The sequence below is a fragment of the Teleopsis dalmanni genome, chromosome 2, assembly GCF_002237135.1.
Source record: "Teleopsis dalmanni isolate 2A chromosome 2, ASM223713v2, whole genome shotgun sequence".
NCBI classification, from domain to species: Eukaryota; Metazoa; Arthropoda; class Insecta; order Diptera; family Diopsidae; genus Teleopsis; species Teleopsis dalmanni.
Genome location: NC_051847.1, coordinates 63,352,328 through 63,375,421, shown reverse-complemented (window position 1 = coordinate 63,375,421; position 23,094 = coordinate 63,352,328). Strand labels below are relative to the sequence as shown.

Sequence of the window (23,094 nt, the reverse complement as noted above, 5' to 3'; positions counted from 1 at the left end):
AATAAGATTGTAAAAAGTGTTGAGTTTAAATTAAAGCATAATGAACCTAAATAAATTGTGTGAATTTGGTATTGTAATTTAGGCTAACTTTTTTTAATGAAGCTTAAAATGAAAAAAAAAAATTATTTTTGTTAAATATTTATACATGTAATATGTAAAAATACCAAAAATATAATATAATACTATATATATATTCATACACATATAAATGTGTAATATTAATATATTAACTCAATAAATGCTATTTAATTTTTATTTGAAATCTTTAAAAATTTGTTGCATATAATGTTATATGGAAAAAATATAATATAACACTATATCTATATACATACACATGTAAACATGTAATATTAATATATTAACTAATATAAATGCTATTTAATTTTAATTAAAATGTTTAAAAATTTGTTGTATAAAATGTTATATGGATATACAATAAAAATGTTTTTCGAAAAATAGTGAACTACAACCACAAAAATTCATTTTATATTATTTTAATTAATTGAATTCTTGTCTGACTATAATAATACAATAAAGCTTGGAGCTACATTAACAGCAAACTAAATTCAAACTAAAAACAATAAAACCTGAAGCTATGTGAAGAGGAAACTGATGCTCACAACAATAAAACGTAAAGCTACGGTTAGAGGAAGCTATATTCTTACCCAATTCACTAACATATGCTGAGCGGTTAGATGATGATCACTTGTGCCTTCTTGTGACACTTTATCTTTCTTTACTAAAAACCGATTTAGTTATAAAACTAAATAAAATGTATTGGAAGAAATGGAAATTAAGAACTCTTGAGCTTCCACAATTTTAGAAAGATATTAGTAAAAAAGATATATAAAAATATAAAAAAGACATATAAAAATATAAAAAAAAACATATAAAAATATAAAAAAAACATATAAAGATATAAAAAATATATATATGAAAACATAAAAAAAATATACAAAATTATAAAACAAAAATATAAAATAAAAAAATATATAAAAAAGAAAAAATAAAAAAAAAATACAAAAAAAAAAATACAAAAAAAAAATATAAAAAAGAAAATATAAAATAAATATAAAATAAATATAAAATATAATATAAATATAAAATAAATATAGGTAAAATACCAAAAACTCATCAAACGTTCACTTAACATAAAGTTTACTTTTCATCAATATTAATAGTATTTACGACTAAAGTTAACAGTTAGGTTAGTTTAGCATAATTTATTCAAGAAGTATTGTGGTGTTCCCGAACATATGACAGTTCTAACATATGTAAAATATTTTGAAACATATTAACAGATTGGAAAATAGTTATACAGAAGCATTTTAGAGACATTTTCACACCAAACTGTAATTTTATTGGTTTCATCGACAATGTTTGCTTTACATTGATTTGTTTTACTTTGTCAATACTGTCCATCTTCTCTATTGAAGAACTTGCAGTGATGATCAAGATCAAAAGTAAGTGATAATTATTCGCACATTTATTTAGAATCTCAATTATTTTTCAAATAAATAGTATTAATTAATTATTCAAGAAGTTTTTAAAACATGATTATATTTCTAATTAAATAAAATTGAAAACTAAAAAATAAAAAAAATTATTTCATACAAGATGAGATTTGAACAATGTGATTTTAGGGAAGGACATTTTCAATAACTGATTTAATTGTGCTATAGTACTATAGTGCTATAGTGCTATAGTGTTTATATATTATTTTTATTTAAATTTTTTATAACACTGCATTTCAAATATTCTTCTCATAATTAATATTTTCTATTTTACATTTTATTTATGTACCTACATTGTTTTTGACACTGCATTTTTAATATTTTTCGCATAATTTATCAATTTTTTTTTTTTTTCATTTTTTAACAGATAATTTTTAATTATTTTATATCATTTTATTCAGTTTATTTAGTTTATTTTATTATTTTCTATTTTATTCATACTATTTCATATTTTTTATTTTATTTTAATCTGTTTTATATTATGGTAATTTTTTTTTATTTTTTTCACGCTACTTAGTAATTTTTATTTTATTTCATTTTTTTAATCAGATTATATTCTCAATTAAGAGCTTTACTTCAGACATTAATAAAATTTTTGACTTATTTTTTTTCAGTGGATTGTATATTTTTTTACCATTTTTATTTTCTATATTTTTTTATGTTTATTACACATTTTGTATAATTTTTTGTGCATATCTTAAATTAATATTAATTTAATTTATTTCTTGAATAGTAATTTAAATTCTTACACTAATTTTTATTTAAGACTTTTACATATGGAATTTAGTTCTCGTCTTATAAGTTCAATTTTATAATATATTTAATTTTATTTAACTATTTTTTTTATTTTTAGTTCAATGAATCTTGATTTTATATGTACTCACGAATATCTAAAACAAACGAACTACAGCAAAAAACCACAAATCTTCAGCGGAAGAGCCTTCTTTTAACTTGAGATTATATTAAACTACAATAGCTGATAGTTAAAATATAAAAAAGTAAAGTATAGGAAAAACATTAGCTCAAGTGCGGTAATCAAAGAAATTGATATTTATAATATGGTTATATGGTTAATTTGATGAATGAAGACAAGTGGAGCAAATAAGACCACAAAATTACACAATAACAACATCGATATGGTTAGGATTTTAAAGACATTCCCAAAATTTTATAAAAACAAATCGATAAAAAAAATAATTGTTTATTAAAAATAAGTTTTGTTTAAAAATTGTATAAATTAAAACTTATTGAGGCTAAGCACAAAAAATTAAGAGAATTAATTTCAATTACTTTAATTAAATAGACGTTGAGACTAATCTACACCTTCAATAAATATCACTCTTTTAATTTTGGTATGCGAGTAATAATTTGAACATTAGCCTTATTTGATTTGGAGTACTATATATATGTAGGTCATTGGAAAGGTTAAAAAAAAATTGAGCTCTCAAGACTAGTTTGTTTGCATTCTTACCACATTTGCTTGAAAAATGTTTTTCTGTCCTATTTCTAATATCTCTTTAATAGATATCTTATAACCGGTAATAGATTTCTTATATATATATATAGATTTCTTATATATATATATATATATAGATTTCTTATATATATATATATAGATTTCTTATATATTTCTTATAATATCTACAAAAAATTGTGCTTCTTCTTCCTTGTTTTACGAAATGTGTGTTAAGGTTGAAAATACTTTTATTCAGTAATATCTGTGTGATCACTTGAGTGACCCACTTTAACAAGTGTTTCATTGATTAAGAGTTATTCAGGTGATATTATGGAGGTACTGTTTTCAGTAAAACATATCTTCCTCCTTATGGAATATACCTATATTACGTTTATTTTAGGAGAGTGCAATTCTTAATTAGTGTAAGCATCCACAGAATCAAACAAAGTACTCTCTCTGTCTGTAATGTCCTTTTGCACACTATCGATTCTAAAGTCCTTGTGTAAGTCTTTATTCTTAATATACCATTGCGCTTTTACAATGTGTAATTAGGCATAAATATATATATTTTTATATATATAAAATATAAAAATATATATTTTATATATTTTAATCCATTGAATAAAATATTTGTGTTCTTAACAAAAGAAGCATAAATAACCAGCAAACAGCACATTAAAAAAGTATTTGGCAAATTTGGTCTTAAAAATAAATACAATAGGTAATCTAGAAAAATTACTATTAGAGAATTAGCTATCCAAAAAACTGTGGATGTACAAATTCTGATCAATGTACATTTCTATATCAATGTACATTTCTAAATAACGGCAGAATTACAAAATTTTTAAGAAATTATAAATGAATAGATATATAGGTAAACTATTGGTTATTTAGAAGAGAGCTGAACTATACCAGCAGACATATCGCGCCACCTGGAAGGAAATTATCCAAACGGTCTCCTCGTTTCTGAGACCTCCTTTAATACATAGATAAAGTTAGATATTTGATAAATTTATCATGTCATTCCACTAAAATACCATCGAAAGGAAAAACGAAGAAATTATTTCAGTAAATTAGGTATACTATGGTAGCTGGTACTAATCTTCTCTTTTATCATTATGATATTAAATTTATCGTACTATTTTTGGTGACATTCTTTCAAAAAAGCTGCAAAGCTGATAATAATCGTTCTTAAAGAAATATACCTAGTAATGAACTAAAATGCCACATTATTATTTGTCAATATATAATTAAATATTCAATACAAAAATTTTAGATTTGTATTTTCATTACTTTTATTACTACAAATCTTTTGAAAAATGTTTAACAAACAAGTCTACTTTTTTATTTTACTATAAGTAAAAACGAAATAAACTAACAAAAAACAAATCCAATATAATAAAATAATCAATTTAATTTAAAAACTAAGATATTAATGACAGCATTTCATGTCACACCTAGTAATATCTGAAAAGAATGGCATACATGGTTTGTCGGATAAGAACTAAGAATGAATGCAACCTAGAATTGGTTATGTAAATAGGGTTCCATACCCATTGAATAAAAAAATAAAATTCTAATTAAAATTTTAAAATTGCAACAAATTAAAATCAATTGAAATATATAAAGAGCTTCAACAAAATGACTTTAAGTTCTTTAATATGTTTAGAACAGAAACAATAAAAGGGCAAAATAAAGGTAATTTGTTAACCCTTAAGGCAAAGTTTGCTGTTTTTACCACTTGGGCACGAAGTATGCAAATTTTCTTATATTGAATATACTCTTCTTTTTTTTTCTTTTTTTGATTCAGAAAATATTTTTATATTCAGAAATCTTTTTTACATTTTTTTTCATTTTAATAAAAATATTAAAAAAATTTTAGCAGCTGGAGAGGTTACTTAGGGGCAGGAGTTTCAACTAAACAAAATTTATAAGTCGAGCCTACAAAAAAGTCTTTGTACGTACATATATGAAAAACAGTAACTGAAGTATATTATGAAAAATTGCTGCAAAGAACACCTGTTCAGTACAATAAGATACTAAGATTTAAATGGTAATTAAAATGGATACATTAAGTCTTTTAAAAATTTGAGATTTGCGTTTAAAATGCAAAACATACTCAACATCATCTATTTAAATAATTGTTTTAAATATAAAAAAAAATTTTTTTTTTATATTACTTCACCAAAAAAGTTTTGAGGCGGGTCAAAAAGCTATAGAGCACGATCGTCAGCTATACTCAAGACGCCAATGCGCAAGCAGTGCAACACAATAACAGAATACCATACATAATACCACGCAATAACACTTGAAATGCCAATCTTAATTAAATAAAATTCATAAATATATATAAAGTCCTTAACAAAGTTCAAACGTAATTAATAGTCTATTAATTAATAGCCGCACAATAAAAAGCGTTTGCAGTCTCTATATATAGATAATAATTTAGCTGATCTTAGTCGACAGTCAATTATTTTAGAAAATAATAAATATATAGAAATTTTGAAATTATTATCTAATCCGGAATAAGTAGTAAGACACAAATTGAAAACCAGTTTTTGAAATCTATTTCCGATATATAGATTTAAAACAAATAGGACTTAGACAACTGCAACAATTCTATATAAATCAACAGTTAAAGAAAATGTGTCGTTTAAACAGGCTAAAACAATCATAGACCAAATCAATATAGACCAATTGGTCTATTATAATATTGGGATGCCCAATATTTAAATAAAATTTACAGTTAAGGTTCAACTTTTCAATTGCTAATATTATATTATATTTAGATAGCAACAGCTAAAGAAACAGAAAAATAATAAAAAATAATAAAAAAAAAAATAAATCAAGTAGAAAAAAAAAGATAAATCCTAATACTAATTAGAACTAACTAATTAGAAAAAACAAATCAAGCATTAAATATGTTCGCATTAATGAGAACCCTAGTTATATTATCTCTTTCATATTCCATAGTATGTATATAGTTTTAGAATTCTCTGGAAGAATCATCAAATTTTGTTTTGGTTTTCAAGTTCTTAAAAAAATTTGATGTCTCATTTAGGGAATGTTAAAAGCACATACATATTGTTCAATATGAAAAAGTACGTATGAGTATAACGTTTGTCCCTCTTCATACAATCCCAACATTAACATTGGTAATGTTCATTTTTTGATACTAATCACATTAAAGTTTAGAGATGAGTTTAGATGTATTAATACGATGTTTATATATACGTTTTGCATATGATTTAAGTCTTCAAACGAAAACGTTCTTTCCTTTTCGCGACCCATTATTTCTTTTTCTTTATTCTTTTAAAAATAAAAATAACACTACATTACTCTGCGAGTATGATAACGTCATAAATGTATTCCGGCACACATTCCTTTTTTTACAATATAATGAAAATTAACACTAAACTGCTATGCGAGGAAGATCACGTCATAAAATAAAAGTGCATCGGCACATATCACATTTTTTTATATTAGAAAGATACCAATCATAGAAATAATTAAGTTGTAAGACAAAAAATTTTTTTTCCACAATATGTCTTTTTTGAATAGCTTTTATTTAAAACCTTACAATAAGTTTTAGTATCTTAAAAACTAATAACATTACATTACAAATTATTTTATATATTTATACTGCAATGAATTATAATATAAATTGTAAATTATTTTAAGGGGCCTCTAAACAAGTAGCCACGGCTTATTTACCATAAGACAAAAGTTAACTTAGAAAATTTCAATAATAATAATTGACTTGCATTAGATAATCTATTTTGTACCATTCGTCTAAAAGAATTCTGTACATATCAACTACTATTGCATAAAAAAACATAACATTACATTATTGTTGATATTTTCTTTTGTACATAATTTTTGCATTTGCATTATGACTTCTTCTTTTCTTATAATTTTTAACTCAATGAGCCACAACTCAACTGCAATGTGTACACCATGGCGCAAGTTCATGCGTACAGTAATGACAATTCCAACAGCGAAAAAAAAATAAACAAATTAAAATGCAGTTAAGCTTAAAAATTTCTAAAGCAATTTTATTTAACAACGCTAAGAAAAAAATTTGTATGAATTATTTTATTTTCAATTATAAATTTTAATTCAATGTAAGATATTATTATTCTTAAAAAGGACAATGGATGAAATATAAATATATAATTTATTTAATTTTATAAATTGAATTTAAATTCAATTTATTAATATATATTTAATTTTATTGCAGTTTTAATTGTTAAAATATGAGACCCTAAAATTTGCGATAAATATGTAAAGTTCCAATAAAATTAACCTTGCTTTCTATTCTCATCTAAAACACGTTCAATTAACCATTTCAGTTAACAGTAGAATAAACCATATATATTTAAATTTAATTTCATATAAATGTAACTTAAATATTTTCAAATATCTTTAAGGTATAAAATAATGTAAGAAAAAAATTTTAATTTTTCGTTAGATTAAGAAAAAGAAAAAACAAACGTCATTTAAACTAAACTAAGTCGAAACTTCTTGGCAACGCATAACGCCATAACGCCATAATTGCTCATTTGTGTTTGTTTTAGATTGTTTCATATGTTATTTGGTCAAAACAGTGGACTTACTCAAGCTCAAGCACTTGTAATGGTGCTGGTCTTGGTGCTGGAGGTTTTACTTTTTATAGCTTTTGTTAGATGCAAAAGGCGTTATTGATACGAGCAAACGAAATATAAATTTTTAGATTTAACCGCAACACAACCAAACAACCAAACAACCATACAATCAAACAACCAAACAACCGTACAATAACCAAGCAGCCAGCACCTTTAAAGACAGGTTTATTTCAGTTTTTATCTCTTTTATAGATTTCTTGCATTTTGCACCGTTTAATGTAAGCACAATCAACTATTATTTTTCTGTGATATACGTTTCTAAGGCCGTACGAAAAAGAGAATGTCGTCTTTTAGCTATTGTAAATTAATATTACAGGGTGTGCAGGGCATATTATATGAAAAATGAATTTATTGTATAATTGAAAATAAAAAAGTAATATTAAAAATATATATTAAATATGTGCTAAAATTGCATCATAATAATTTTTTCAGACGGCAACAATAGTTAAACAATTTTATCTATGAGCAATGAATGTACTCGTAATATAACTAGTGTAACAGTGTAATTGTGTAATATCCTTTGAATAAAAAATGTAATTATTTTATACTTCAAGTTTAAATAAATGTGTTTTTAATCCAAAATCAAATGAAATATACAAAAAAATATTGATTAAATTAAAACAGATAGCTCTTAAATTAAGAGCACATATATCACAGAAACCTACTATAGGTAGGAAAATGAAATCGCTAAGAGTAGTCGACAGGACATACTTACAACAAGAGTCCTACGTCACACCCTTAACTTTAACCTAGCCTATTAAATAATAGAAACCATTTTAACAATTTCAATGAAAATAAACTACACAAGTGTTAACCTGTTCAACAAAAAGGCTCTGTTATATAGCAAGGCTCTATTGTAAAACAGAACTTTGTAAAATAAGGCTCTGTTATACAAGAAGATTCTATTATATAGCAAATTTCTGTTATAATGCAATGCTTGTACTATCAGGCTCTAATACACAACACAACTCTGTTTTAAAGTAAGATTTCATTGTACAATCTGTCTGTTATGTACAACATAATTTTGTTATAAAACAAAGTTCTGTTAAACAGTAAGGATCTGTTACAAATTTAGACCCTGTTACACACTAATACTCTGTTATACGGCAAAGCTCTATAGTGTAGCGAGGGCCTGCTGTACATGCTATGTTGTATAACGGAACTTTGTTATACACCAAGAATCTGTTACAAAACAAAATAATACTGTTATACAGCAAGACTCTTATGTATAGCGAAGATCTCCTGACACCAAAACTTTATTGTGCAACAAAAGTTTATTACACAACTTGGTTATATGATAGAGCTGTTATACAATAAGGCTCTATTTTATAATGAAATTCTGTTGTACAACAAGACTCCGGCTTGTACAAAGATTTATTGTACAACAAGGCACAAAACTCTACAACTCTATTATAGAACAAGGCTCTATTGTACAATACGACTCTATTATACACCACGAATCTATTGTACAAGAAATCTTTATTACACCACAAAGTTCTGTCGTATAACTGGACTCTATATCACGATAAGGATCTGTTATACAACAAGGATCTATTACACAAGAAGAATCCGTTTACAACTAAATATCATTGTACAACTACCAGGTTACACTGTAACAAATGGTTCGGTTATGCAGAGGGTGTTACGACTGTAACCTGTTTAAGAACTGAGTAAAAAATTATTTAAACTTTTACATGTAAAACACATACTTTTTAGATAGAAAGACAAATCATTTCAGCGATGTCCGTCCGGCTGTCTGTATTTTTGTATCTTTGTCTCTTTGTATATCTCAATGTTGTTAATATATAGCCAAACGAATAAAACTTTACATAGCAACTTTTTTAATCAAGACATATAAAAAATAAAATAACTGTCGGAAATAAATTTAAATTTAAAAAATATAAAATCTTTTTATACTGGCTGTGTTTAAAGTTTAAATAAACTATTTAATAGTAAGTTAAAATATTCGATGAGCTAGCGGTGCGAATACGGAAAATGCGGACCACACGAGATGACAACTCAGAAAAATGACACTAACATAAAAAAATGCAAATGACTTTATCTGTACAGAATGTATCTAAAAAAACGATGCATAGATATTCCAGAAGAAAATAATTAAAAGATGTTTGAATGTATCGATTGAACTCCTAATTAAAACAGAATGTGAGAAGGAAGCCGCAATGTGAGGCTATTGAACCTAAGAGTTTACTTTGGGCAACTAAAGTAGATATTCTGCTGATTTTTTAAACATTTAAACCATTTTTTGATAATGGATTATTTGAGAAAGTTTGAAGAGAAAATTCAAAGTTGCCTTAAGTAGGCTGACATTGGTCACAAAACAATGCGGTGAACTTCATTTGAAGTTAAGTTTATAAGTTTTGAAACTTATAGCTGCATAGGATTTCATAGAGTCACTAACAACATCTTCGCTAAGATTCAAGTTCTTTCTCAAAATCTGTGAGTCTGTAAGATTCATTTGAACCGAACTTTTTAAAACTAAGACATAAAAAATTTTTACGATCCATCAAGACTTCATGGTTTTGTTCTAGTATTAATATAGTTAAGGACATTGATATCACTGGAATAGTAACCATTTTTAATGAAATTTCATTATAAATTATTCAAATGTAAAAATAATGTTGCGAAAGATTATATATTCTTTATGACTATGATTAAATGTCATATTAAAATATTTCATCTTTAATTTACAAATGTTGGGATATCGACACATCTTCTTTTGTTTCATTGTTGTTCGGGTTATCTTGATATTGATATTATCTTGATATATAACACATAGCACTCCAGGATTAGAATTTTCGCTTTATAGTTTGAATGTCATTTGGTTAATTTTATTAACCTTAACATTGTAAGTCATTACCACTTTTAAAATATGTTAAATTGACATTGCAGTATTAATAAGTTTGAACTTGTAAGAATATTAGTATTATATACACCCAGATTATTATTTTATAATTTTATACAAATATAATTACATGACTTTGACAACTCTTATTTGTGACCAATTAAAACATAATAATTGTTCAACTTTTTGTTGATCAACGTATAAAATTAAAATCATATACGTTGATCGTGGTATTAAAAATAAATACATGAAGTAAATACTTATATTCTTGAAAACAGTGGGTAACAAAAATAAAATGTCTAATATTACTTTATAATACAATATAGTCTTATAAATTCTATTCCCAGGCGATTATGTTGCTAGTTAGTCTTTCCCAATTATTGATAGTAAGTGATGAGAAGGTTGCTATAGTTTTGCTTCTTATTATTTTATAAGTAAATGCAGAATGTTTCGCCAACCAAATCCCATTTTACACTTTTACTTATACAGTAATCTATAAAATTGAGGTTACTATGCAAATAACAAATATTTTGTCACATATTTTATTAAGATACCTTCAAATAAAAGTACAGAAAAGATACACATTAGGGTACACATATCAAATATATAAGAAGCTTAAAATAAAAAGGGGTTTTATTATCAGGTATTTCGTACTGCTATGTCTTAAAATGATCTGACAATGATTTAACAAATAATTTTATTAATTTCAATACTACCCACTTTTTTCTACTACCCTCACAGCCTTGTTTCAAGATCAAATTTATGATAACAAAGCAGTATTGCAAAGATCGGTAAAAGTGATTATATATCGTTTCAATGTCAGAAATATGTTTCATTTCTTCTGCAGATATACCGGTTAAATATCAGTGCCTTAGTGAAGTAATACTTATACTCCTTAGATTCTAGATAATTATTGGAATTTACTAATTCATTAAATTGGATTAGATATTATAACCAATGAATTCATCTGATATAGTGTTATAGGCTTCAGAAGAATTCTAAACTTATTAAAAAAATATTAATACAATACTGACAGAAAACACAAATTTAAATATCGCATTACATTATTATCAAGTTAAGGCTTATCACACTATAAATAATTTTACAAAGTGTAATAGGGTATAAAGACCTTAATAGATCTTTTAAACTCCCATTTGAAGATTTGTATGAAAGATCCGTATAAGTTACTAAAAATTCTTACTTTTTTGTTAAAGTATCATTGTTCTGTTGTGATAATGTTTATGTTATCAAATTGAAATATAAATATAATATTTTAATTTTAAGTAATTGCTTGAAAAAACCTGAACTTCAGAGAATTTAGTATTAAATTGATTTTATCAATTACTTAGACTCATTCAATAGAAATAGAAATTATCAATTATTTGGACTCAACGAACACCTATAATAGACTCGAAAAACTTATATGTCATAATGGTTATTTAATCTACAAAACTTAAATTAAAATAAACTAGAATTACACAACTACTTACAGCATCCAAAATGATGATTACCAAAAATTTTGACAAAACGAAAATCGAAGCATTTGACTTATAGATATATGGAAGAGTGTTAAGAATTCCATAAACTGGTTATCTGTGTGACCAATAACTCCATTTTTGAAGAACTATTAGTATGTTAAAAAAAATCTTCTAAAAAGGACTAGAAAATATGTTTAATAACATATAATAACCATACATATGAATTGAAAATGGTCTCCATTGGTAACTTACATACATTTAGACGGTCAGGAACATTGAAACCGCTGTTTATAGGTGGTAAAAGCAGAAGACGAAGAAGATAGGCAACACACTGGTTCAATCACAACTACAATCTTTACTTGAAAAAATAATGACTGCAGCGATGTCACAGCGTTAAATCGTACTGTAATAATTTAGGCTTTATCCAAAAACTAAACTTTAATTACTTTCGCTGAGCAATTATTATTAATAGAACAAAGAATAATTAACAGCGACCTATAAAATCCAAGGTGCAATTCCCATAGAGACTTTCTAAAGCTATTCCTACATTACATTATTGACTTTCGCTGAGTAATTATGGTATTAATATTATTAGAAGAAACTATAGTTCATTGTGACCTATGAGGCCTATTGTGCTATTCCCGTAAAAAGTCTCCTAAGCTATATATTTATTGCTTTATTCGCATTTACTGAGCAATTATTATTATTGGAACGAACAATGTTACAACCCATGAGATCTGAGACTTAACTGAGTAATTATTATTAGAACGGATAATGGTTTATTGTGACTTATGAAATCTATTGCGCTATTCCTGTGAAGAGTTTTCTAAGCGATTTCTTTCACTGAGCAAATATTTTTATTAGAACAGACAATGGTTCATTAGAACTTATGACACTTATTGTGCTATTCCTAAACCTTTTCTAAACTAATCTGAATATCTCTTGGTTCCATATTTAGAGGCCACAATTTGCGCAATTTAATTTAGAATTATGATATCTTGATACGCAGAAATTAGTATGTCTGTTCTTAACAAGAACTCACAAATTATAAATTAATATTCTATACTAAATTACAAATATTTATACTTGATATGTAATAACCTACTCAATATACTTTTATCATTACTTCATTATTCTTGATAACAGTATTTTTTTACTTTAATGCACTCATTTTTGCCATAAATATTAATTAAATATAAAAACACAGTAATAAATTTGGTAACTTATTCCATAAAACCTCAAAGTTTATCGGGCACCTACTGTAGATCTTTGTTGCATAACATAAATCAACATTTCTAAACTGGGTTGGGCTGCTGCTATTAACTTGTACTTGTGGTCTTTTGCGATGCTAATTTTATACGATCGACATTTGCAGCAACAACCACAAGCCCAACTACGGGCATAAATGACTGACTTTAAGTTAATTTTTGTAAAAGTGTTCTTTTGGCTTTGGCCAATTTTAACAAGTCTGCATTAAATGAACTAGTTACATTTGCATTTACAATTACTGATAAAGGCTTAAAAATAAAAACAAATAAAAAAAAATAAAAAGAAAAAAGATACATTTATAAAGAGATACATTTATATATTGGAATAAACAGCAAATCAAAGAAAATAACAAAACCGGAGTTTAAAAATGTAGTTTCAATATATTATATATTGTGTTATTAATGTAATTCATTTATATACAAATCTTATAGTACTACATAGAGTGACTTTAATGAAATTTCTTTATGTAATTTAATTAATTTATTATAAAAAGTTTTTTTTTTAAATTATTAAATAAAAAATTTATTAAATAAAACAAACTGGAAGCAATTAATTAACTAAAATTATTTTATTGGTACTACGTCGTAATGAGCAGCAACGCGTGCTAATGTTAATTTGGAATGCAAATCCGGTGTTACTTCAAACCTAACAAGTTTATGAATGACCTTATTGAAGCGTATGATATTTTCAGAAATTGCAAAAATCCGCAAGCAGAGAACTTTTCGAAATTATTAGAATGGCGTTAGTTCACGCGCAGATACATGTACAATTTTTTTTTCTTTTCTCTTATTATTATTATTTTTTTTTTTTAATTTTTTTCTATCTTTCATCCACGGATCCTACGTATTTATTATCTGGTTCGTGGTATAATTCTTGGTACTGCAGTTGCATAAAATTCCATTACATATTGACTGACTGGCTGCGCTTATGACACACATGAGTGTATACTATATTATATGTTAGTAATAGAGTAGCAGAGTAGTAGTAGAGTAGAGTGAGGCTAGTGTAACCTAGCACGAAAATTTAAAAAAAAAAATGGTGAATTGCTTGCAGACAGCCAACCCAAACATTTAATCACTAAGTCATTCATCCAATAAGACATACATTATTATGGTGTTCAGTAAGTCATTTAGTCATTTAGTTTGACAGACAATTCGTCGTTAGCATGAATTGCCATGAACTAATTTGATAATGTAGTGGAAAAATGTACAAAATTTTTATTGCAAGTACCTGTAGTTAGTTTTGTCTATTTAAACGAAATTGAAAGTTTAATGTTATTTCAAATGCAAAACTATTTTTAAATTTAACTATAAAATTTATAATCCAAAACAAATAGAATTTTCTGTAACGAATATTATGAGGACGGCCTTAAGTAAAATTTAACATAAAAAAATTATCTAAGAAACACTTATACTTTTATACTATTTATACTAAATTCAAATACAATATATATAAATATATTTAAATGTGCACTGAAACATGTCAGCTTATCGTTAATTTTTACTGTTAATGGTGTCACACTAACATTTAACTCCTGATTTCGGGCGAATTTAATTATTACACAAAAAATATCCGCAACTGCTAACAGCAAGTAAAGAATTGTGTCTACAACGCCGCCAACTGGCAAGGCAAATAAGTCAAATTAATCTCCAGCCGAGCTGTTGGCGTCAAATGCTGCAAGCATAGGAGTGTATCAACTACAATGTTATCGCTATTTTTATTTAAGCTAAATTTATATACATGTATTATACAAAAAAAAAAAAAATACTCATTTATTATAAATAAAATAAAATAATTAGCATTATTTAAATATAATATGTTATTATAGTACGTAAGTATAAAAAAGTAATAATTCGTTTTACAGACCGATTAAAGTAAAACCGTGCATGGTAAACAAAAAAAATCTTTCACAAAATACAAAACCCTATCAAAAAAAAATTATTTTAATGGTTGATCATAATTTTCAGACCAACTTAAGTTACTCCTAGGTTTTAGATGCATGGTAGAAAAAAAATCAATTGCACAAAAACCAAAAATTTTCTAACAACATTATTTTAGGGTGAGAAGTACATTATCTAGCATAATTACCTGACCTATTGAAGTACATATTGCTCCTAGATATCAGATACATAGCAGAGAAAAACATCTCTTTTATCAAAATCAAAAATGTTCCAAAAAGTTACTTTAGAGATTGAACATAATTGCCAGATCATTTAAGGTACATATTACTCCTTGGTATCAGATACATTGTAGACAGAAAATCTTTTAAAAAAAAAACAAAAATATTCCCAAAAATATACTTTAAAGATTGACCATAATTGTCATACCCATTAAAGTAAATATTACTCCTCATCACTAAAAGTTTATAAAAGGCATTAAAAAAAACCCGGTAATATAAAACAAACTGATCTTGTTGTTTATATAAAAAACAAAATTATTTTGAAAAAATTGAACGAAATAGACTTTTCAACTTTACAACCTTTTCGACAACCCAACATTTTAACAAGTTTTTTCCAAGATATTATATATTAAGTTATTGAAGACTATGTTCTGGAATGCACTTTCACACCCGCTTAATTAGATTTATATTGAAAATAATAAACTGAATGTAACTATTATATATCTTTGGGTACTTTAAACTATTAATGATTAATTGTGATTAATTGTATTCATATACCTATATTAGCAATAGAGGAACGTTCCTCTATTATAAAAGACTTTATTCTTTACCCATTATACCCATCTTTAAACTATTTTTCACTTTATTGTACTCAAACATCTCTATTATCATCAAAAAACAATATAAATAAAACGGTTGTTTTAAAAGAGAGACATACGATAAAAACAGCAATTTTATTTTAAAAATCTACTAAATGACTCTAAAATAGCCAGATGGTCTTACTAAATTAAATTTCTATGAGTTAATGTATTTATGAGCTCTTCATAGTATCCTACCTTGCAAGTTTTTATATTCATACAGCCTTTTTATAGAAAATAATATGTTTTTATTAAGATTAATTTTATTAATTTTTCGAATATAAACTAAACAATTTAATTATAAATATTTTACTTGCATAAATAATTAATGCAAATAAAACTTAGACATTCATATTAAAATAATATACATTAAACTAAACAAATTCAAAACACAAACGTTCATATTCAGATTTGTCTTTTTATCTCAATAGATTTAAATAATAATAAAAATAAAAGTGCTAGAGCAAAACTCTTAACGCTTTATTTATTAATATTAAACAGTTATTCAATTCGGAGTTCATATTATATATTACGTTCAGATAATCGTACAGTTATAGGAAAAATTCAGCAAAACAGTCAAAAGAGATTTTCGACATAATGACATCTGACTCATCATTTAAAAATTCTACTTCATCACTTATAGTGATTGTATACATTTTATTTATGATATATTTTTAAATAAATGCAATACATTAAATTAAGTATCAAAGGTATTCATATCAACTACGAATATATATCTTTAAAAGGAAAAATGCTGGATGACTTTAAATGTAACACCACCAGCTCAGGTTATGGAAAGTGTTCTGGACTACCGGTAATAGCCAAAAATCGGACAATCGCTTCATATCGTATTGAATGATCACGAAATAAAAGTTAGTTGCTGTGGACGTTTCATGAAGATTTAGGACTGTAACAGCTCTTGGGTATCGCGGTTGGTGGACATGGATCAATATTAAAAAATTATAAACTTTTTGTAAATATTCGTAGTTTTGGAAAAAACGCGTAGACTAAGGAACAATCAAAACCGCAGAGTGAGAAAAAAGAAAGAGTTTTGAAGAAAGCAATTAATCTATTCACTGAAAGTTCTATATGTTAATTTTTGGTATTACAAAAGTGTCTTAGTATAAGAATAACTGAAATAATAAATTGTTGAATAAATTAAAAGTCTTAAGTATCGCAAAACTCTCCTATTTACAATCGTGTTTAGAATGATTGACCATTTTCACTTATTTACCAGATCTATTTCACAAATATTATTTTTAATAGAAGTGGCATGGCAGCACGTTGCAAGCGTCTCGACAAACTTAATATACTCCTTAATCACAGTAGTGTGAAGGATCTTAATGTTAAAAAAATGGAACTATAAATTTTTATTTCCTTTTTGTAAACATTTTCATTTCTTTTTCAATATATGGTATACATATATAAATACACACATGTTTCCATAATATAATATACTAACAAAACTTTATACTATAGTTTCAAAAGGAAAAAATTATATACTTTATATATACCCATAAAAAATAATACGCAAAATACAGGCGACATATAAAATAAGGATATCCTAAATGAGATTATCCTTGTAGAAAATTAATGGAATTCTTGTGTAATGGCGTGTGTCACTCTAAAATGAGTTTTTAACACAAAAAATCGATGCTTGCATCCATTCCTCTGCAATCAGTACACATCTGTACAATACGGATATATATAATAGTTTATTAATCAACAAGCACACAACTTTAAAAATAGAATTTTACAATCAACAATAATAATTTGCTACCGCCAACGCAATGCGCAACTGAATTTCATTATTCCTTCAACTCCGACTCCGCCCGTTTATTTGCGGCAACGTCAGAGAAATTGACATGAAAAGATTAAAGAGATGAAAAGTACTGCTTCTGTTGTATTAGAATTGCGTTTTCATTTTTAGTTAAGTTCAATTAAATCGAATTTGTTTATGCATTAGGTTTCACTTTGATTTCACTCGAACTGCATTCCAACAATCCGTTAAAAATATTAAAAAAATTTCATTTTATAAAAATTATAAATAAAATTCTGGTATTGAACGGATTGTTTCTGTGTCTGTTCCAACGTAGATTTATTGAAACTACATAAGAAGTAATAAAAACAAAAGTGAAAATGGTTCAATTCTAATATATTTTGACAGCGTTTGATAACAGCAAATATGGAAATAGAAATGACATAACACAGCCACGTATCTAAAGGTCAAGACTAGCAAGAAAAGATGTTAGCTTGATATTTCTGAAAGCTTGAAGTCCACCCACATGTTTTATTTTTTTTTTTTTTATAAAAATGTTAAACCACATACATATATGTAAATATAATTACATACGTTTATATTCAATAAAATTAAATTGGAATAGAATACGTACCGAATTTGTATGTAGCATATAACTAAGTAAGTTCCAGGACTCACCATCATCATCTGACGTCACTCATACAAAATGTATGAAATCAAAATATGAATTTTCATTGTGTTGAATCAACACTGTCATTTGACGAGAAAAAAATATTTTTTACGACTCTGGTCCATCGAAATAAACTATTTATTTGTACACGTTTCGTTAAATTTTAACATAGCTATATAGATACCACTTAATGCTCTGAATGTTCAATTTGGGTAGTTATTTCGGAAAACATCTTTTTGAGCCTTTAAAAAAGATCATTTTTTGAAAACCCATAAAGTAAAGGTAAAATTGACTACCTAATGATATCAGAAGGCTTTTTCTGCATGGTGATTGGGAAAGTGTGTTCAAAATAGTTCCCATTTCTATTCATAGTATTACTCTTACACTGTTTAAATATAATAAGGTGAATTTTTTGCATTGGTCTAGAACAGGGTTGTCCAGATCAGATGCGATCGCGAGCTAAATCAATCACTGTACAGATTAGAGGTTGTTTTCGACAAAAATAAAAATACGGCTATAATGTTAAATTTAGTTTTTTTAATTTATCAATTTAAATTCATTTATTTGGTATACTACAAAAATAAAATAATGTATTTTTACCAGTACACCAAAAGAAAATTTGCACTATTGTAGTAGGTTAAAATCATGTCGCTGGCCACATAAACAATAGCCGCGGGCCGCACTTTGGTCAATCAAGATCTAGAAATCGGTTCAAATAAAACTAACTACAACAAACACAATAAACACACTAGGTAGTATTTGGACTTACAAAATAAATTTAAGATATGGACTTACGGATATGGAACTTACATTAAAATTTTATATAAATCTTTTGAACATATAATACAATATATTTTATTCTCATTTTAAAATTTTCCTATCTATATCAATAAAAAAATAATAAAGTCTTTGTAGTATCTGGACTAACAAAATGACGTGCTATATGAATTTGAAAAAAAAAAACTTAGCTTCAAAATATGTTGGGTATGTTCACAGTATTTAAACACGATAGAGTAATTTAGGCTAAATTTTTTATATGTACAATGCTATATATTTTATTCTTTTTTAAAACTGTCCTATCAGAAATTTATAATAACTTTTTTATATAAGACTTTTCAACATAGTTATGCTTTTACAGTCTCCAACACCAGCTTTACCTAAATTGTTGATATATGTAAAATAACAAAAACAATCTTTTAAATTGTCATTGAAATAATTCAAATATTATATCTTAAAAAAACATTATACGAACCTTTCCATATAACAAATTTGAAATAATTTACGTACCTGTAAATAGAAAAAATAACAAAATATTAATAAATCCAGAAATATGTATAATTTTATAAAATATTAAATCTTTACAAAACTTTAATGTAAAAAATTAAAACTAAAAAGTAAACTAAAAAATTAAAAATAAAAAAAATTACTGATGCTTTAAAAGCTTATATTGTCCTTTCATGGATACGACCGAAACATATCTAATTTATAACTACATTTATTATTAATATAGAGAAAATCTATTATTTCTATTAAATCTTCTGGTTTCAATATACCATATATGTTTTATTGCTGTACATGTTTTATTAAGTCGAAATCTCCGACGAAATTAATTTTATGTTTGTTTATGTTTTTTTAGTACTATGCCTTCATCCTAATAATCTCTATAGATGTCACTGCCGAAGGCACCCAATCTAGTCGTGTGCTGACCTTTTAATCTATGCAACAAATTGACACTAATTTTCGTTAAACTTAGTAGTATTCTTTTTTTATGATATATTTCTGACCAGCGTTGCATTGTATACGGAATATATGTTTAGACAGATTGTCATATTCTGGCTATATATTTGTTTTTGTCTAATAAGATATTAAAAAGAAAACAAAAGAACTTCAATCTCTGTTATTATTAAACTATGAACAACACAACTATATAGTATAAGTAGTACCGCATCTAACCTTGTTATTATCCCCACAATTTCACAAGGTATTAGTGTGATTTAAACTTTCACCATTTAAATTTCAAAAAGGAGGGCCCTAAATTGGTATCTCATAAAAATAAAATTTTTTATTAACCTTTTCAAAATTTAATTTTTGAATTTTAACCCGTTATTACCAGAAACTCCAGAGTCTTGGAGAAATACGGGTTGCACAGTAGGAGCTAAGCAGACCAAAATTAAACTAAAACCGTTAAAAATGAACTTTATTTTTGTCACACACTGTAATTACTGAAATATACTAAATATCCAAAAATATTGCATCATGCATATTCCCAATTTATTTTATCTATTAGGAACGCTGAAACCTTATTTTAAAAATATTGATTTATCTGCTTCAAGATGCTGTTATTGACATACATACATATTTCATAATACCTATTTAATTTATGTATGTATGAAGAATGTATAAAAAAGCCGGCATGAATGTACTCAGCTTGAGAATAATTTGTGTTAAATGCAGTGTAAATAATAAAAAATAATTACAATATCGTATCTAACTTGCTGACAAATTGTATCATTCTTTATCAACAATTCCGACAAAAACAGATATCCATTTTGACGTCATAGAGCAACATAAAAACATCGTAACATCGTATGTGCAATACGAAGGAAGATAATGAAACCAATACCAGTACATATGCCGCATATGCCGCATTTATTGTATCTACGTCATTCATTCATTAAATGAACTTGGAATGGGTGCATTTCATTCATGAAATTCGTTTTCGCTTGATGGGATAAATTTACAAAGCGCGTGTCTTTGTCAAACCGGAAGCAGCTACACTAGCCGTTTTCGCATACAGCACAACCACAACCTTAAAATTGTAGCAAAACAACCACGCAGTTTCACATTGAGTGAGTGGGCGTGTACGAATCAAATCAAATTTTCACTCTATTACAAATACATATAGCTACGTTTATGTAAAGAAGAGTCCTTTTAATGACCTTCGCAATTGAGCTCACCTTGAAAGTACAAACAAAAAAATTTATCCTCATTGGGGTGAGCGAAAGAATTGAGCTAAAAACGTGAGTTTGAGATACTTTCACGATTTCACGATGTTAGCACATCGTATATTAAAAGAAATTATTTTTTCAATCAATAATCAAAGCATTTAGCATTTAACAAGTTAATTTAAAAAAAAACGCACAAAAATTGTATAAATTATGAATTTATTTCAACCATATGGAGCGAAGCTGTGACATGTTGAACACTTAAGTCGCATTTAAGGCCACAACAAATTCAACATTTCACTCATACTTTTTTTTATGTTTTGAGTGAAAGCTTTTTTAAACATTTTAATGAATGCCGCTATATTCGCAAAAAATTCTGATGAAATATTCCGTACCACCGAGAGAAATCAAGAACATTACGATACATGCCTTCAACAGTTGATGCATCAGTTATGAAAGCAAAACAAGTGGGCGAGTGGAAATGTGGAAATGTGCTTGGTTATCAAAAGCAACAGACAATGGATTTAAATCAATGATAATGAAGTAATAGTTGCAGTGATAAAAACTTATATTTTCATGCTTATTATTATTATTATATCTTAAAAGGCCATAAGAGACTTACCATATGTTTGAAACCATATGAAAAGAAGGGATAGAAGGTAGAGGAAAGTGAGTAAAGCATTGGAGTGCGATGACTAATTTTGTAATCTTTCTCCTATTATTAGCTCAAATACGTGACTAACGAAAATGAAAGAAAAATTAAATTCAAGAAATAGATCTATTCGTATATAAATAAAATATGTATAAATAGAGAATCTAAAAATAAATCTTATCCATTGAAAACATAGAATTACTTTCTTTATTAATGAAAGTAAATAAACCTTCAACTAACGAGGATACTATGTACTTTGTGTAAACCAAGGACTTGTGTGGAGAAGTTAGGATGCAAAATTATTAAAATTTCTACAGCACATAACAACATACTCAAGACTTTTATATTTTATATTTTTACAAATATAAAAGAAAACTAAAAAATGTTAACAAAATTTAATATAGTCGTTTTTAGATATCACAAATATAATATTTTTATTAATTAATTATTTTTAAAGTATGAATGCTATAAAAAGCATTTATAACATCGTAGAAGTGAAAACATTTTTATCACAGCTTATGGAATAAGTTCTCGGTGGGTACGTTACCCACTAAATTTAAAATTCCGGAGCAAATAATCGTTTTAATGGGATTGACTAAGTTTAATGGAATGTAATCCCAATATAGACATGCCAAAAAATACCAAACAAAACAGTCAAAAATATAGTCAAAATTAACTGAAAGGTACTTTTATAAGAGAAAAAGTTCGAAAGTCTAACAAAAAAATACATAAAAAAAGCTGAGGCGGTATTGAAATTAGGTAGCTGTGAGAAAAACTGTCTGCTACAAGATCGGATAGGGCTCAGGTTGTGAACCTATAACATAAAATTTACGTATAATTTTATAAAAATTAAGTAAAGAAAGAAAAAATTAGTAGAAAAAAATAAAAAAAATAAGTAGAAAAAATTAAAAATAAAATAAAAATAAAATAAAAATAAAATAAAAATAAAATAAAATAAAACAAAGTTAAATTAAAATCAAACTTATAATTAAAATTTAAATAAAATTAAAACAAAATTAAAATAAAATAAAATTAAAATTAAATAAAATAATATAAAATAAAATAAA

The 23,094-nt window shown here is 26.0% G+C and overlaps 1 protein-coding gene across 1 annotated transcript in view; it reads left to right on the top strand.

The window, feature by feature from the left end:
- Positions 1-23,094, top strand: part of LOC119679283 (terminal nucleotidyltransferase 5C) — a 291,602-nt gene that overhangs the window by 207,507 nt on the left and 61,001 nt on the right. The window lies entirely within an intron of this gene.